The sequence below is a fragment of the Alligator mississippiensis genome, chromosome 2 (assembly GCF_030867095.1).
Source record: "Alligator mississippiensis isolate rAllMis1 chromosome 2, rAllMis1, whole genome shotgun sequence".
NCBI classification, from domain to species: Eukaryota; Metazoa; Chordata; order Crocodylia; family Alligatoridae; genus Alligator; species Alligator mississippiensis.
Genome location: NC_081825.1, coordinates 165,768,932 through 165,782,595, shown reverse-complemented (window position 1 = coordinate 165,782,595; position 13,664 = coordinate 165,768,932). Strand labels below are relative to the sequence as shown.

At 49.2% G+C, this 13,664-nt stretch overlaps 1 pseudogene; it reads left to right on the top strand.

The window, feature by feature from the left end:
* Positions 1-10,188: 10,188 nt before the first annotated feature.
* On the top strand, positions 10,189-10,323 carry LOC132248981 (U2 spliceosomal RNA; annotated as a pseudogene).
* The last annotated feature ends 3,341 nt before the right edge of the window (positions 10,324-13,664 follow it).

Below are 13,664 nucleotides of genomic sequence, written 5' to 3'. Positions count from 1 at the left end.
CATCCATATTCTGCATTAATTGTATCTTTTTAGGACCTTTTTACATGTTACACTGTGAGCTGCACAAATATGGATTGGCTAAGTGTTAGCTTGCAGTCATACCTTCAACTCGAGTGGCACATTTGTGGGAAGTGGCCACACCTTAATGGGACAGGAACTGGGTTATGAGGATCAAGAGATAATCCTGCCCTGGAGTGATGTAACTTTGGGCTGCATAAGGAGTGCTTTAAGCTACTTAATCGTGTTAATGTGTGGACAATCCAGGGGTTAAGAGTTCTAGAAGCCGCCCAAAATTAATGTGTAACAAGGCCCTTATAGTTTATTGTCAAGGGTAGGTGCTGTAATGCCTTGGCCCTCTCTGATCTGGCATCTTCTCTGCAAAATGGCACCTGTATATGGAGAATAGCATCCTATTCCCCAGCTGTGCTCTGTTGTTCTCTTACCTGCCACAACTTTGATCTCACTACTGCTGGGGAGCTGGTTCCACTGGGTGATATGTCAAAAGCTATTGGAAGAATTGCTTTGTGGGGCTTCTCCTACCCTATACTTGGCCTTACCACACCCCAAAGTTACTGGACACTTTAATCTCAGGTGGAGGTCCCTCTGGGCTACTGATGGTGAGCCTATCCGGGCTACCTGCAATTTATATCCGGTCTTTCTGTTAGACATGATTAAGCCCTTTAGTGGGCTAAGTATTCTGCACTCAGAGATCAGCAAAATCTCTGACCCTGCCATGGGAGTATACAGGCTTCTATGAATTCAAATAAATTCCTTTTTTTTAATAGGTCCCACATGGGCTAGGATTAATTCATGGGCCTGCATTATCTTTGGGGTCAACTCTCCCTGGTCCACTCACTCTAAGCCCACCAATAACTACAAAAAATATCCAAATAAGAGGGAAAAAAAACTACTGAGGCCTTTGGTTGTGGGCAAGGCTTTTCCCCTGTGCCCAACTCACTGGGGGTTCAGACTTCCATGCCCCTTTAGCCCAATTCCTCTTCAGCCCGAGTGCCTAGGTCTGGTCAGACTGCTGACCCTGACATCCTGCATGTCAGTACTTGAGGTAGTTAGTGATCTTCCGACCACCCATGCCAACTGCTTGTGCTCTTCTCCGGATGCTAGGTGCTGACTGATGCAAACAGGAGAGTCCCCCAGCATCGTCTCCACTGCAACCCTGCAGTCCTCTTTTAGCTGCCCCTCTCCAGTGCTGGAAGTACCTCTCCGGGCCCTGCCATCACCAATCCAGAATAAGCATTGGGTCTGGAAGTGTTGCCCAGTTTTTCAGTCTTTGGCTGCATCCCAGGTTCCACCTGAGATAAGCGGGAAAATGTAGTTAATCTTGGGCTTCTCCTGCTCCTGGGATCTCTCTTCCACATTTATCTTAGGTCCTTGTTACACCTTACATTGAAAGCTGCACAAATGTTCATCAGCTCAGTGTTGTTCATCTTAGTGGAACAGTCACACATTAAAGGAAAAAAATCTGCTCTAAGTGCCCCTCCCCTGTGCAGCTGTGACTTGCCCCTAAAGGCTTGGTGAGCAGAGGCAGGACTAAGAGCTAGGGGAAGGACAGGCTCACTGTTCCTACCAGGCAGAGTGAGTGTTGCAGCCCCGGAGTGCATGGCAGCTGTGGTACCTCCTACCATAACTCAGGCTGGTACTTCTCTTGGCTCCGCTCCCACCAGAAACAGACTGATCTAGTCTGAGTGAGAGGGGCACCACCTCCCTGCTGCTGCTCTAACTGGCTCTTCTTCTGGCAGGAGCAGAATGAGTCAGTCTGAGTGGTGGGACACCATCTCCACACTGTCTTTGGGACTGGCAGTGCCCCTCTCCCCTCCTCAGGCCACCTTGCTCTGCTCCTGGAGCAAAGCTGATCCTAGAAGCAGTGGGAGGCATTGTGGCATTAAGGATGCTGGGGCTATGGTACTCACTCTGCTGGATGTGTCCAGTGAGGGGTGAGATGCTGTGTCTGACCTGCTGTGACCTTGCATCCTCACTTGCCCCAACTCAGGAGGGCCCACTGCCTCCTGGGATACTGGAGGACTTCAGCTTGGGTGGAAAAGCTGTGGAGAGTAGCCACAGGTTAATGAAATGGGAGCAAAATTATGTGGATTAGAGATAATCTTGCCCTGGAGTGGCATAATATTAAGACAAATAATTAGTGCTTCAAATCACTTAAGAGGTGTTAACATGCTGCTAGCAAGCAAAAACCCAGACCTAGTGGTGCTCACGGAAACCTGGTGGGATTCTACCCATGACTGGGCAGTGGACATTGAGGGCTACAGGCTGTACAGGTGGGAAAGAGCAGGGAAAAAAGTGGGGGGAGTGTAGCACTCTATGTTAAATAGCAAAACACATCCTCAATGATCAGGATGGGATCAGCAGAGGGGCTAACTGAGGCATTCTGGGTTAGAATGCAAGTGGGTCATGGGGAAAGGGACTTGGCAGTGGGTGTCTACTACAGACCACTTCACCAGGGGGATGAGCTGGACCTGGAATTCTCAGGTCAGCTCACGGACCCTGTAAAGTCAAGAGATGTGGTTGTCATGGGTGACCTAAACTACCCAGGCATCTGCTGAGAGTAGCAGTCAACCAGGTCTGACTGCTCACGTAGGTTCCTAGCCAGGATACAGGACCTCCACCTAACCCAGGAGGTGCATAGTCCCACCAGGGGAAATGCCTTGCTGGACTTGGTCCTTGCCACAGGCGATGACCTGGTGAAGGGTCTGTGGGTACTCGACCACCTGGATGACAGTAATCATCACCTGCTGGAATTTGCTATTCAGCGCAGGGTGATGAAAGCAAGCAGTAAGGCAAAAGTCCTCGACTTCAGAAGGGCTGACTTCAATGAGCTAAAAAGATTAGTAGGAGAGGCACTGGGGTCTCAGAGCTTCAATGAGATGGGAGTCCATGACGAGTAGTTGTTCCTCAAGGAGATGATCCTCCAAGCTCAAAGGGAGTCAGTCCTAATGCACACCAAGGGGGACAGGAGTGCTAAAAAGCCCCCATGGCTCAGCAAAAGCATCCAGGAATGCCTGAGGGCAAAAAAGGAGGTGTACAAACAGGGAAGCAAGGGGCTATCACCAAGGAATATTACACCTCTGTTGCTTGGGACTGCAGGCAGGCTGTTAGGGAGGCCAAGGCAGAGATCGAGCTAGGGCTAGTGACCAGAATTAGGGATAACAAAAAGTCCTTTTTCAAATACATAGGGAGAAAGAAGAAGGCATCTGGGAATGTGGGGCCCCTACAGGACAGGCTTGGCAATCTGGTGATTGCAGCTAATGAAAAAGCTGACCTCTTTAATGAATTCTTTGCCTCCATATTCCTGAACAGGGACTGGGACATTTCCCCCACTAGGATTACAGACAGACCCAGGGGAGGCACCGCCATGCCTGGGGTCAGGGATGACCTAGTTAGGGAATTGTTGGAGGGGCTGGACATGTTTAAATCAGAAGGTCCAGATGCTCTTCACCTGAGGGTGCTGAGGAAATTGATGGGGGTCATAGCGGGACCCCTGGCACTCATGGGGCTCTGGCCAGGTACCAGAGAATTGGAAAAGGGCCAATGTGGTCCCCATTTACAAGAAGGAGAGAAAGGAGGACCCGGGTAACTATAGGCCAGTTAGTCTCACCTTGGTCCTTGGGAAGACCTTTGAGAAAATTATCAAGGAGCACATCTGCAAGGGTCCAGCAAGGGAGGTAATGCTCAGGGGCAACCAACATGGGTTCACTGAGGGCAGGACCTGCCTGACTAACCTGGTTTCCTTTTATGATCAGGTCACAAAGTCCCTGGACAAGGGTGTTGAGGTGGATGTCATCTTCCTGGACTTTAAGAAGGCCTTTGACACTGTTTCCCATCACATTCTCTCAAAAAAACTAGGTGACTGAGGTATTGATGCCTACACAGTCAGATGGGTGGCAAATTGGCTAGATGGTCACACCCAGAGAGGGGTGGTGGACGGGTCATTTTTGACCTGGAGGGATGTGGGCAGTGGAGTCCCCCAGGGCTCTGTCCTGGGGCCTGTACTGTTCAACATCTTTATCAGTGATCTAGATGTGGGGGTGGAAAGCATGCTGTCTAAATTGACACCAAGATATGGGGTGAGGTGGGCACACCCTGGAGGGAGGGACAGAATCCAGCTAGATCTAGACAGGTCACAGAGGTTGGCAGATGAGAATAGAATGGAATTCAACACAGACAAGTGCAGGGTACTGCATCTAGGGATGAGGAATCAGCAACACACCTATAGGCTGGGGAACACTCTTCTTGTCAACACAGTGGCAGAAAGGGATCTTGGAGTCATTGTTGACTCCAGGATGAACATGAGCCGCCAATGCGAGGGAGCGGTCAGTAAAGCTAGGCACACCTTGTCATGCATCTACAGATGCATCACAAGCAGGTCCAGGCAGGTGATCCTTCCCCTCTATGAGGCATTGGTCAGACACTGTTGGAGTACTGCATCCAGTTCTGAGCGCCGCACTTCAAGAGGGATGTGGCTAGCATTGAGAGTGTCCAGAGGAGGGCCACTCACATGATGAAGGGGCAGCAGGTCAGGCCCTACAAAGAGACTCTGAAGGGCCTGAATCTATTCAGCCTCCAGAAGAGAAGGCTGAGAGGGGATCTGGTGGCTGTTTACAAACTCACCAGGGAGGGCTAGTGGGAATTGGGGGAGGCTCTGTTTTCCCCAGGCACCACTGGGGGTTACTAGGAATAATGGCCACAAATTGTTAGAGAGAAGGATCAGGCTGGGCATCAGGAGACATTACTTTATGGTTAGGGCTGCCAGGCTCTGGAATGGACTCCCAAGGGAGGTGGTGCTCTCTTCTACCTTGGGAGCCTTCAAGAGGAGGCTGGACAGATATTTGACTGGGGTGTTATGACCCCATACTCGTTCCTGCCTGGGGCAGGGGGTCAGACCTGATGATCTGTTTAGGTCCCTTCCAACCCTAAGCACTATAAAACTATGGAGCCAGTCCAGGGGCTAAGAGCTCAATAAGCCACCTAAAGTTACCATGTAACAGTGCCCTTATTCCTATTTTGTAAGTGGATTAACTTAAAAACTGAACAAAGACAGTCCCACAACTGAATGCAGTACTCCAGCTGTGGCCTCACCAAGGCTGAGTACAGCAGGAGGATGACATCCTAGTTTCATAGTTTCATAGTTGTTAGGAGTCAGAAGGGACCTAAATAGATCATCTAGTCTGACCCCCCTCCACTAGCTGGAGCACATGCTGGGATCACACAACCCCAGACAGGTGTTCGTCCAACCTCTTTTTGAATTTACCCAACTGTAGGAGCGAGGACCACTTCCCTAGGAAGATCCTAGCCACCCTAACAGTGAAATAATGCCTCCTAAACTCTAACCTGAACCTATTCTCCAGCAGCTTCTAGCCATTGTTCCTTGTCACCCCAGGTGCTGCTGGGGGGAATAGGACCCTTCCTATTTGCTGCTGATCTCCCCTAACGAGTTTGTAGGCAGCCACCAAATCTCCCCTCAGCCTCCATTTGCTGAGGCTGAACAGGATTTCTGCATTGCTGACTGATTTGCCAGCTCTGCGATGGATAGAGAAAGTGATCAACTCATGATCACTGTATCCCAGCTTCCCTTTGATTCTCAGGTCACTCACTAGATCATCCCCTTTTGCCAGTAGCAGATCCAGGAGCTCCTTGCCTCTTATTGGCCCATAGACTTCTTGAGACAAGTAGAGTTCGTCAGTGTAGGTGAGAAAGCTACGTGATTGATCAGATTTGGCAGAGTGCTCCTCCCATGAGATGTCAGGGTACTTGAAGTCACCCATGAAAACCATACACCGAGAGCATGCAGCCTCTGCCAGTTCCCTTGTGAATGTGTAGTCAAGATCTTCCTCTTGGTTAGGAGGTCTGTAGTAGACTTCTACCAACATATCTCCTTCACCACATCCCCCCTGTAATCTGATCCAAAGGGTCTCAAGTTGCCCTTCTTGGGTGCCAAACTCCACTTGTAGGGAAGTGCACAGCTCCTTTACATAGAAAGCTATACCCCCCACCCTTTCTAGCAACATGATCCCTCCTATTGCTAGAAAGGGCGGCCATCTATACCTGTGGTCTATACCTGTAGCCATGTATACCTGTGGTCCAGTCATAGGTGGAGTTCCACCAGGTTTCCGTTATTCCTATGAGATTGTATTGATTTTTATTTAGCAGGAGGGCCAGTTCCTCCTGTTTGTTCCCCAGGCTCCTGACATTTGTGTACAAGCAAGTAAGCCTGCCATTGGAAGTCCTAGGCTTCCCAGCACTCCTAGAAGAGTCCCATCCCTGGACTGGGGTAGGAGTGAATTCTGCAGTCCCTTGTGCTGCATGACTTACTGATTCTGTGATTGTCGCTTTGTGGGCTTGCACTGGTGGTTGTCTGCCCACCCTCCAGTAAGCTTAGTTTAAAGCCCTGTTGATTAGGTCAGCCATTCTGGCTGAGAAGAGCTTTGTCCCCATTGGAGTGAAGTGGATGCCATCCCTTCCCAACAGTCTAATGCCTCCACCTCTGAAGTGCAGGCTGTGGTAAAAGAAGCTGAAGGCTTTGTGATAGCACCAGGGCCGAAGTCTTCTATTGAATTAATTGATTCATCTCCTTCCTGTGCCCATGACCCATAACCAGGAGGATTGAGGAAAAAACTACCTGTGCCCTCAACCCCTTGAGCCCCACCCCCAGAGCTCTGTAGTCACTCATAAAGTGGCTGGGATTGCTATGAGCCATGTCATTTGTGCCCACATGGATGAGAAGCATGGGGTAGTGATCTGAGGGCCAGACAAGTCTCAGGATCCTGTCAGCTACATCCTGGATACAGGCCTTTGGGAGGCAGCAGACCTCATGGGCCAAGGGGCCAGGGCAGCAGATTTCTCCCTCTGTCCCCCTGAAGAGGGAGTTGTCCACAACAATCGCTCTGTGTTTCTTCGTTGGGGTGGTTGCAAGTTGCCTTTCTTCCTCTAGTGATCAAGCTGGGGGCTCAGTTGGCTCTATTGATGCTGTGAGGGGTTCATATATGTTGTGAAGCTGCAGGGGGGTGGTGGCCCTGGTGCAGGGTGCCTTGGGGCTGGAGATGACTTTTGTGTAAGTGACCCCTGGCTAGAGTGCACAGGGACTCCTCTTGTGCACCCTCATTCTGCTAGCCTTCCTTTTTCCTCCCTCCTCATTCTCCGGGTGAAGAGCCTGGTAGTAGGCATCAATCTGCTCTGCTCTCCGGCACTCCAGGGACTCTAATGTGCAGCACACTCCACAAGGGGAGGTGTCCTTGCTCCTGATCCCAGATGCCTGAACACATGCCAGGCAGCCCCCACAGCTGAGAGCCCAGGTCTCTGTCTGGGTGAAGGCTGCAGCCATGGGCTCTGTCTGGGTGTAGGCCTCAGTGGTGCCAGAGGGCAGGGCTCCAGCTGCAGGGGCAGGGGAACTTTGGGATGCAGTGCATCACCACCATTGTGCAGGTAGCAGTCCAGGCTACTGCTGTGCCACTCCTTCTCTTCAGGCTCACTGCCTAGAGCCTCATGCCCATCCTGCTCACCCTCCTGTGCTAACTTCTGTACTAACTCCCATGCTAACTCCTGCACTGGGCGCAGAGCACTCCTGTTTGTTCGTTCTGTTTGCATGGCTCTGATCATGTGGCTCCCTGGGGGGCTGGGCCAAGTAGGAGCCGGAGGGGGGCATGACCCTCCTCAGCTCCTCTCATCTGCCTCCCGCTACTGCCTAGCAACCACTCACCGCAGGCCCTACCTACCTCTCAGCTGCACTGGGGGTCCGGGTTGGGGTCCGCTGGATGTCCACTGGGGGCACTGGGGGTCCTGGGGTCAAAGGGGGTGCGATGGGCTTCCACCTGTGCATCTTGCTCCAGAGCCTTACCTACACTACCAGGCTTTTTGTCTCCTTCCTTAGGCTTGCTGCCAACAGCACTCATTGTCTGGTAGCTGCCCCTATTTGTGAAAAATGTCTTTAAATACTTCAGCCTTCTCTGCATGGTCTGTGACTAGATTGTTTACCACGTTCTGTAAATAGCTTATGGAATCACTGGCCTTCCTTACTTTTGCCCTTTTCCAGTCATCTAGGACCTCATCTGATTTCCACAAGTTCTCACTGACTAACCTCCTATTCTGTAAGTTTGCTTTCCCTAGGACTCTTCATGAAATCAGTGAAAATTATGTGCACTGAATGTCTGCAAGCTGGACCCTAGGAGTCCAGCTTGCAGGAGCAGGAGCAAGCTGGACCCTAGGAGTCCATACAATTATGTGTCACTGGCTATCTGGCAATGGCAATCTTTTTTTTACTGCAATATTCACTTTACTTCTATGCTTCTATTTTTAAAAAGCCACCCCTCTGAGAGGAGAAATATATTGAAATAGACTAAGTACAGATATTTGTGGGTGTTAGGGGGAGGTTAGATTGCATTAAACATGGCCACCCAATCTAAGGTAAGTTGGAATGGGGGCGCTAGTGGGGGAGTGTGGGGGGATGCAAGAAGTGCTGGGGGGGGACCAGGGGTCCTTGGGGAGGTTGAGAGGAGTGTGGCATGTGTAGGAGGTATCTGGGGGATTGGGGAGACAGGTGGCATCCACTGAAGGGATCATGGTGATGGGGGACAGGTAGCATACATGGGGTAATTGGGGCAACACATGGGATCCACAGGATGGATGAGGATAGGCCAGATCCATGAGAATGACCAGAGGGGATTGGGGGGGTAGGAAGGGTCTGTGGGGGTTGCTGGGTCCATGGGGGTTTGCTGGGATCTGGGAGGGTTTGGTGGGATCAGAAGGACTCATGGGGTCCACAGGGGAACTTGGGAGAGGATGGATCCAGGGGCTATTTTTAGCTTTCTGACCCCTTGGAAAACCTACCCCCCCATCCCTCCTGCCCCTCCCTCTATCAATATTACTTCCTCAGCTCCTGGCAGGGCTGAATGCTGGCACCCTGAGTGGCCTGTGGGGTGGGGTTTTGGGGAGACTAACTAGTCTGTGGGGGGTGGGGCAAGGGGTCAGAGGGGGCATAAAAGTAGACAGATGCCAGGGGAGCTGGTAGAAATGCACAACTCTGGGACTGAGGTGAGCAGCTGGACTTTCCTAGCTCTGGGGCTGTGCAGGTAACTGTACATAAGTTCCAATCACTGGTCTAACCTAGATCAATTCAGTTAAGTTTGAGTGTACATCGATTCAGCTCTATCTTTAGGCCAGTCTGTGTGACCGTAACTTCTGTTCTGTTACAGATTCAGCTTAATTTCTGATCACTGAAACTAGGTCTCAGTGTAAGATCCACATGTGGGTGAACTAAGGTAGATCACGTGGCCATTTTTAGCCTTCCCCTAACCACCCCCTCCAAATGTCTGCACTTCGCCTTAATGCTGTCAGACCAGAATAGATGCTGGAAATCATTGTAACCATTTTACCTCTTCAGTAGGCATCAGTAGAGTAGCAAAGGTAACTAAGATTGAATACATTCTTGAATCCAAATAGAAGAGAGTGTGAAGGTGTTGGATGTCGTGGTGGAGTATTATAAGAGTTGTACAAAAGAAGAGGAGTGAATGGAGGAATAATGAAGGAGTTCCTTGAGAGGATATAGGAAGGAATAGAAGATGAAAAGAAACAAAAATTGGAGAAGTTCAGAATGAGAGACCTGAAGGATTGCTTAAAAGCTTGGAAGAGAGGGACTGAGGGACTGCCCTTGTGTGCAAGGGGTATGGGAAATAATACATTGTTTTTTGAGGGTAATTGATATAAACTGAGACTTAACATATGGAATGGTGTTTTATGGGTTAATGCCCAAAGGGCTGGAGACACGGAGATGGAGAATCATACTACTTTGTGAAATAGTAGCAATATGGTAGGTGAGAAACCTAGTGTTGGTGAAGGGACTGGCTTTCACCAAAAGAAAATGTTTTGTCGTATAATTTATGAATTGAAAAAATATGTGGACCAAGATGTGGATGAGAAGGGAAAGGAGAAGGCAGAGAAGAGACAGAGGAGAGAAGAATGGTGATATTTATTTCAAAGGGATGGAGTGAAAGGTGATGCTTCCTCCTGGGTTGCAGGTAGTGTGTGAGAGGTTAGTGTGTTAATGGTGGAAAGGGGTGTAAGAAGAAGAAGGTATTGTTCAAGGGGCAGTGGGAGGGGGGAAGTTATTAAGTTCTGTGTTAATATAGTTGCTTTTAGTTGTTTTGTAATTAAAAAAGGTTCCCATCAGCATCTCAGTCTTTTTTGGCTAAGACCAAATGTAGCAGCATTTTTGGCACCAAAAGGAGGGTGCCAGGGCTTGCTCTCGCCCTCCAAGTGCTTGCCTGGTATTTCAGTATCTCCAGGCCCGGTACTAGTTCCTTGCAGAGAGAACACCTGCCACGTTTTTAAAGGGTTCCCATCAGCATGTTTGCCCCATATGGATCAGGTGTTTTGTAGTCATGCTCAGTACTGGCTGCATATTATCAGCTTCCTAGTTGGTTTCCATTACTGAACACAGGGCGGCTCTCTTCCTTGAAGCAGGGGCTGGACTCGAACATAGAGAAGCTAGGGTTACCATATCTCCAGTATAAAAAAAAGAGGACATCTGTGGTTGGGGGAGGGGTAGGAGGTACAGGGAAGGGGGAAGAGTGGGGAAGGAGTATATGATAGGGGGGCAGTGATATGCCCATGCCCTGCCCCTCACTCCTAAGCCACAGCCCCCCTAGCCCCCCTGCTGCTTTTCATTCCTGACCCACTGTAGCATACCCCCCAGCCCTGCCAGTGCTCCTCACTCCTGAGCTACAGTCCCCTGTGCCCCCCAGCCCTGCCAGTTCCCCTCACTTTGACTCGCAGCTCCCTGCCTCGTTGCATGGGAGCCCTGCAGCCCATGCAGCTGCCACACGTGTGTGCACACATGCACTCTCTCTGTGTCTCTGGCTGTCTTACCTGCAAGCAGCTTGCCGGGGCCTGTGCACAGAATATGCAATCCCTAGACAGCCAGTCACCTTTGCCTCACTGCTCCCAGCCCCAAGCAGCCAAGTGGGAAAAGCCAGAGGCAGAGCAAAAACCTGGACATTTCCTAGCATTTTAACCTGCCTGGACAGGAGGACAGGGGGTCAAAAAAGAGGACATGTCTGGGAAAACTGGGACATATGGTAACCCTAGAGAAGCTCAACACCAGGAAGGGACTACAGCAAAAAGGTGCCTCCTACTGCCCAGAGAAGGGCTATAAGCTTTGATTTACTGTTTGTTCGCTTGTGTGAGCAAGGGCTGTCTTTTCATTTAAAGAACTGGCTGAGGACTCCCCCCAGCGTAAAGCCAGCCTCTAATGCAGCAGGCTCGCTAAGCTGCTTACAATGGGGATACAGTGTAAAATGTACAACAGGTAATTTAAGCAATATTTCCTGGGTGCCTTAAGGTGCTCTATGGCTCTGCTGAAGAAGCCCAGGGTCGGTGAGTACACCTAACTCATAAACAAAAACCCAACTACGGAGACACTCCTTTATTCAGGATGGCTGACGTAATTCTTACTGGCAGCTCCTAGTTCTTTCAAGACACAGATTGGCCAATACTATAAAATCTAGTGTCCCATGACCTCGTCATGGAAAAATTGGTGAACTGTGACCTCAGTTTCACCACAGTCCAATGGCTGGGTAATTGGCTATGAGGTTGGACCTAGGGAGTAGTGGTCGACGGTAGTGAATCATCATTGTGCTCTGTGACCAGAGGCATCCCCCAAGGCTCTGTCCTTGGACCGGTCCTTTTTAACATCTTTCTCAATGATGTTGACTTTGGTGTCAGAAGTCACTGGCTAAATTCACCGATGACACTAAACTTTGGATCATAACGTCCACACCTGAGGACAGGCTAATGATCCAGGCTGCCTTGGATAAACTTAGTAAGTGGGTGGATACAAACCTGATGACACTCAATATTGATAAATGTGAGGTACTCCACCTTGGGAGGAAAAACCTGCAGCATGCTTATAGGCTTGGCAGTGCTACGCTAGATAGCACCATGGCTGAAAGAGACTTGGGGGTCATGATTGACCACAAGATGAACATGAACCACCAATGTGATGTCACAGCTGGCAAAGCAAATAATACTCTGGCTTGCATCCATAGATGCTTCTCAAGTAAATCTCAGGATGTCATCCTCCCATTGTACTCGGCCTTGGTGAGGCCGCAGCTGGAGTACTGCATCCAGTTCTGGGCTCCACAGTTCAAGAAGGATGATGTTGAGAAGCTTGAGAGAGTCCAGAGGAGAGCCACATGCATGATTGGAGGGCAAGAGATTGGCCTTATGAAGAAAGGCTGAGAGTCATGGGACTCTTCAGCCTAGAAAAGTGCAGGCTCAGGGGGGACCTGGTGGCTGCTTATAAGTATATATGGGGTATACATCAGGATCTGGGAGAATGTCTGTTCACCAGACTGCCCCAAGGGAAAACAAGGACCAACTGTCATAAACTCATCCAAGACCGTTTTAGGCTGGACATAAGGAAAAATTTCTTTACTGCCTGAGCCCCCAGGGCCTGGAATAGACTCCATCCAGAAGTGTTGCAGGCACCTACTCTGGACTCATTCAAGAAGCATTTGGATGCTTATCTTGCTGGGATCCTTTGACCCCAGCTGACTTCCTGCCCTTGGGGCAGGGGGCTGCACTTGATGATCTTTGAGGTTCCTTCCAGCCCTAACATCTGTGAAATCTATGAAATCTAGTAACAGATATTAGCATTCATGCTTTTGCAAAAAACACCAAAACAATCCTACTTGTAAGGGATCTTTTATGACTACACATAATAGGAACCTTGGGTACTGTCTCATGGGAAAATAAATTAACTCCATGTTCTCAAAATGGCACTTGTGAGAGCTCAGATCATGAAAAATACCCACCACCATATTGCAAGCTCTGCTGAACAATGACATCTTTGGTGATACCAAAATTATCAGGAAACAAGATGTTTCCTTGTTTCTTGATGCATTCATACTGTAAATGTCTAGTGTTGATGAATACGCTAACAAATGTCAGTAAACATTCATGCTGAAAGACTAAAGCATGTGTTGGACTCACTTCAGATTAACAAATATAATTTAGATGGATGGTCTGAATTTAAAGTTGGAAGGCACAGCAAATCATAAAGACGATGTTGGTGTCCTGCTGTGTAAAGGTATGAAATGCAACCTCTATTTTTTTTCTATGTTAATGTTTTATATTAATTTTAGATCCCAGGTTCCTATTTTTTGTTAGTGAACTTTGGCAAGCTCTTTTCAGAAGATATAACAGGAGACTCAAATCTCAAATCTCCCAAGGGGAAGGATTGTCAAGTCCTACAAGGTTCATCCCCTTACAAGATTCAGCCTCTGATGATCTTATCTAAGCCCTCTAGCAAACATACAAGTTATTATGCTAGATGTAAAATGGTGACCTCTCTATGACATGGGCTGTAATTATGTTTTTTATTTGCATATTTGTCTGTTAAAAGTGGACCATGTTTGGAGTTCTTGGAAGCTATGATAGTACAAATAAAATATCCTACTGATATAAATAGAAGAACGTTCTGATATAATAAAAACTTTAAGGAAAGGGGAAAGGTGGGTTTCTGGTGGCATTGCCCCCCGCCCTCCAGCTGCCACCATGCCCCCCTGCCTGCTGCCACCACTGCCTGGCCCTGACAGCAGCTGGGACTGCGGGGGGGGGGGGGGGAGGAGGGGCAGCAGGAA